This window comes from Nicotiana tabacum, chromosome 1, assembly GCF_000715075.1.
Source record: "Nicotiana tabacum cultivar K326 chromosome 1, ASM71507v2, whole genome shotgun sequence".
NCBI lineage: Eukaryota > Viridiplantae > Streptophyta > Magnoliopsida > Solanales > Solanaceae > Nicotiana > Nicotiana tabacum.
This window is the reverse complement of record NC_134080.1, coordinates 195,519,585-195,524,329: the sequence shown is the minus strand read 5'-3', so window position 1 is coordinate 195,524,329 and position 4,745 is coordinate 195,519,585.

Below are 4,745 nucleotides of genomic sequence, written 5' to 3'. Positions count from 1 at the left end.
GCGGGCTCCTGACTTCAACCTAAACAAAATAAAGAATTTGAAAGCTAAAACTTAAATTGTACTCCCTTGTTCTCCAGGCGGGCACCTGACTGCTACGCTTGAAAGTATTCCCTGCTCTCCAGGCGGGTTCCTAACTTTAACTTGAAATGCATTCCCTGCCCTCCATGCGGGCTCCTAACTGCTACATTTGAAAGTATTCCCTGCTCTCCAGACGGGCTCCTGACTTCAACATAGACAAAACAAAGAATTTTAAAGCTAAACTTAAATTGTACTCCCTTGTTCTCCATGCGAGCTCTTGATTGCTACGCTTGAAAGTTTTCTCTGCTCTCCAGGCGGGTTCCTGACTTCAACTTGAAATGTATTCTCTACTCTCCAGGCGGGCTCCTGACTTCAAAATAGATAAAACAAAGAAAATTTTTCTGCCCCAGTTTGGTGGCTGGGTACAGATGTAAATGTTAAACTGAATCCTATTACCCAATATTACTAACGATTTGAAAGCTAAGTCCCATTATGCAGGGGTGTCCTGACAACTCTTAACTAAACGATAATTTTAAATCTAAATATATCTTCTACAGGTGTGACTTCTGCTAAATCTTGCTATCTAAGAGAATCTTTAAACTACTCCCCATTATCCAGGAGAGTCCTGAAAATCAAAATTCAAGTTTTATCTTAAGAGTGAAAACTTTGATAGCTGAATTATACTACCCTACAACAGAACTTACGCTAAATGTTATTATCTAATCGAAATCTTAAAGCTAAGTTCCATTATTCAGGAGGGTCCTGGAAACTCTTAATTGAATCCTATCTCGAACATGCAAACTTCTAAGCCAACTTATATCCCCTTGGGATACATTTATGCTAGATTTTGCTATTTCTGAACTTTAAACTAGGTCCCACTTTCCAGGAGGGCCCTAAAAGCTTATGGTCAAACCTGTTTTGATGCTTTCTCTTTCTCCTACGGAGAGTTTCTCCGAAACAAACGAATTTTCTGCCCCTATTCCAATCAAAGAAAATTTGGTCAGTTTAAAGTGGCGGTTATCCGATGGCATTCTTGTTGGAGATCTTTCCACTACATTCTTTTGTTCTGAATTACTTTCCCGAACTGGCCTTGAACCGCTTTGACTTTCTGACTGGCTTTCAAATCCCATGGCCTTTGACAAACCGAGTGTTCTATACCCGTGTTGTTGTTTCACACCTCTGACCCCTTTATCTGAACCTTTGCATCTCCCATGACATTGCTAAAACATTCCACCGATGAAATTTCCGGTGATTCCTTGTACCCCACCTTACATCATGTTGTCTTTAGTATGCTCTGACCACATTGTGATTTGCAATTTTAGGAGTTGGTAGTGAGGTTTGAAACTCCTTTCCACTTACTTGGAACAAGACTGACATTAAAACCTCTTAGACACATAAACCCAAAAGAAAATGAAATGCAATGACTTTGCGGGTTAAGGATAAGAAGAATCCAAAGCTAGATGACTGCTACAAAGGGAAAAAGAAAAAGAAACTTATCTGAGTAGAACAACTGGTACCAATGATCATGACATGCATTTTAGATTAATTGGCCCAATATGTCCAACCAACCAACTTTCAGTTGCCGTACTTTGTCGTCTCAGAATTTCCATGACCTGATTACTTTACCCAAACCTTGACCTTGTTCATCTTGCTGTGCCTTGAAACAGTTTTCCACCAACAAGCCTTTCTCACTTGTTGACTTTTCAACTCACTTTCGCTTCAAGGTGCCCGTGAGGGTTTTCACCAACAAGACTCTCTCATTTTAATTCTCTCAACTCTCATCGCCTTACGGTGCCTGTGAAGGTTTTCACCAATAAGACTTTCTCATTTTATTTTTCCTGCTTGAACCAGAGTGTTGCCCTTGAAATGAATTACTTTTACCTGCTCGACTTGGAATTTCTCAAAGACTGATCAGGAGGTCTTTCTTTGGACCGTAATGTGGGTTTTTGGACAGGGTTAGAAAGAAAGGGTATAAAAGGCTCAAAACAATTCAAATGGGTTAAAGTTACAACTTTCGGAATCAGGTTTCTCAAAACAACCGCAACTTCTGCCCCAGTTTCTTGCTTGGGGCTTTTGGATTTTTGTTTGATGAGACCGAACCGTGAGGCTACCTACGTATCCTTAAAAGGAATCAGGTCGAACGTAGTTCATGTCATAGAAATTACTTTGTTGTTGTGATTTTCTTTTCTCTTTCTTCTCTCTCTTTTTCCTTTTGCTTTTTCTCTTTTTCCTTTTTATTGTTTTTATTCTTCTTTTCTCTTTTCCTCTTTCTTTTCTTATTTTTTTTTTTCTTTTTTTTCCTTTTTTTTCATTCTTTTCTTTCTCTTTCCTTTCTTTCTTTTTTTCTTTTCTTCCTTTTCTTATCTTTCACGCTTGTGTTTCTGATATTCACTACTAATTCCGAAAGAGGGGTAAGAAAGAAAATAAATAAAGCTCAAAAGGGGCGACGATGGATAAAGGGTTTAGATAGCAGAACAAAATGCCTTCGTCATTTCAATCTTCAAAATCTGCCAAATACAAACAAGTACAATCCAACAAAGAAATAATACATAGTATCTCTTGATTGCATCGGAATAGATAGCCATTTTCACACATTTCCCTTATACATCTGTCAAATATAACGCGCAATTGGACAACACTCTAGTTACGACAAATGGCCTCTGCCAGTTTGGGGCGAACTTTCCTTTTGCTTCAGCCTGATGAGGCAAGATACGTCTCAACACTAACTGACCCACTTTGAACTTCCGTGGATGTACCTTTTTGTTATATGTTCTCGCCATTCTCTATTGGTACAATTGGTCGTGACATACTGCTACCAATCTTTTTTCATCAATCAGACTTAATTGCTCCAAGCGGGTTTTGACCCATTCCACGTCATCAATTTTTGCCTCAGTGACAATCCGAAGGGATGAGATTTCAATTTCTGCGGGTATTACTGCCTTCGTGCCATACACAAACAAATAAGGAGTGGCCCTTACTGAAGTGCGAACAGTAGTGCGATAACCCAACAATGCGAAAGGTAACTTCTCACGCCATTGTCTCGACCCTTCCACCATTTTCCGCAGTATCTTCTTTATGTTCTTATTGGCTGCCTCGACTGCTCCATTCACTTTAGGGAGATATGGGGTGGAATTGCGATGTATAATCTTAAACTGCTGACATGTCTCTGTCATCAGATGACTTTTGAGATTAGCGCCATTGTCCATGATGATTACCTTCGGAATCCCAAACCGACAGATGATATTTGAATGCACAAAATCGACCACTGCTTTCTTGGTCACAGATTTGAAAGTTTTTGCTTCAACCCACTTGGTAAAATAATCAGTGGGTACCAAGATAAACCTTTGTCCGTTTGATGATGCTGGCTCGATTGGCCCAATAACATCCATGCCCCAAGCAACAAAGGGCCATGGTGCCGACATGGTATGCAGTTCAGATGGTGGGGAATGAATCAAATCTCCGTGCACCTGGCACTGATGACACTTGCGCACAAAACTGATACAATCTCGCTCCATAGTGAGCCAGTAATAACCTGTTCGGAGAATCTTTTTTGCCAGAACGTACCCACTCATATGCGGTCCACAAACACCGGAGTGTACCTCAGTCATGATAACTATGGCCTGTATGGCATTTATACATCTTAGCAATCTAAGATCCGGAGTTCTTTTGTATAACACCCCTCCACTGAAGAAAAATCCGCTTGCCAATCGTCAAATTGTTCTTTTCTGCTCACCTATGGCCTGTGCCGGATATACCCCCATCCGGAGGTATTCTTTGATATCATGGAACCATGGCTCCCATCAAGTTCTTCTTCTACCATATTACAGTAAGCATACTGATCACGGACCTGAATCTGCAAAGGGTCCATATAAGCTTTATCTGGATGATGTAACATTGATTATGGATCCTCGGGATATGCCTGAATTCTATTGACTGAAACCGTTGGCAAAGATCATGCAAACATTGTCTGTATGGTATGAGTTTCAAATCCCGTGTTTCCCATTCTCCCTAAATTTGGTGCACCAGGAGGTCCGAGTCACCCAAGACAAAAACTTCCTGGACACCCATATCCACAGCTAACCTCAAACCCAGAATACATGCCTCGTACTCAGCCATGTTGTTGGTACAGCAAAAACGAATCTAAGCCGTAACAGGGTAGTGCTGCTCTGTTTTAGAAATAAGTACTGCTCTTATACCCACACCCTTCATGTTTGCGGCCCCATCAAAGAAAAGTTTCTATCCAGGCTTCTCGACTTGTTCCAACTCATCAATGTGCATCACCTCTTTATCAGGGAAATAAGTTTTCAAAGGTTCATAATCTTCATCAACCGGGTTCTCGGCCAAATGGTCCGTCAAGGCCCGTGCTTTCATTTTAGTTTGAGTCACGTAGACAATGTCAAACTCTGTGAGCAGGATCTGCCACGTTGCAAGCCTCCTTATGGGCATAGGCTTCTGAAAGATATACTTCAATGGATCCAAGCGAGATATGAGGTAGGTAGTATAAGATGACAAATAATGTTCAGCTTCTGTGCCACCCAGGTTAGGGCACAACATGTCCTCTCAAGCTGAGTGTACTTAACCTCGTACGATGTGAACTTCTTGCTAAGGTAATAAATGACCTGCTCCTTCCTACCAGTGATGTCATGTTGACCCAATACATAGCCGAATGAATTGTCCAAAACTGTCAAATATAGGATCAAAGGTCGCCCTGGTTCTGGCGGGACCAA